Genomic DNA, 475 nt, shown 5'->3' with positions numbered 1-475 from the left:
AACTTGAATCTTATTTCCCTATTCAGTTATAATATATACATGTATATGATTTCTTTAAATCATAGAAGCACACTTTTTTCAACATTTCCCATTAATAAAAGGTTTATCCTAATAACAAATATGAAACTACAAACATGGATACATGTCTAGAGAATCATTAATATTTAACAGCAGCCATGCTGCATACCCTTTAAATAGTAATATTATAAAATTCATTTCACACCTCATTTTGTATGTCAAATTTTCTTGGTCTAGAAAAAAATGTAACTGAATATACTTTATTTAATGACTCTCAGGCAATTTGATGACATACCAGTACATTTTACTTACACTACCCCTTGGGTATATTTATGTTGGGGTAGATATGATACCTCATTCACCCTCAGCCAGTCCAGTGTCTAATCACCCCCTTAAAGAAAATGATCCCATTATACCCTATATGAAAGAATAGACCCACCTCACCCCACTTAGACAT

The sequence above is a fragment of the Penaeus monodon genome, chromosome 25 (assembly GCF_015228065.2).
Source record: "Penaeus monodon isolate SGIC_2016 chromosome 25, NSTDA_Pmon_1, whole genome shotgun sequence".
Taxonomy (NCBI): domain Eukaryota; kingdom Metazoa; phylum Arthropoda; class Malacostraca; order Decapoda; family Penaeidae; genus Penaeus; species Penaeus monodon.
The sequence above is the reverse complement of the archived record's forward strand: the minus strand, read 5'-3'. Positions refer to the sequence as shown.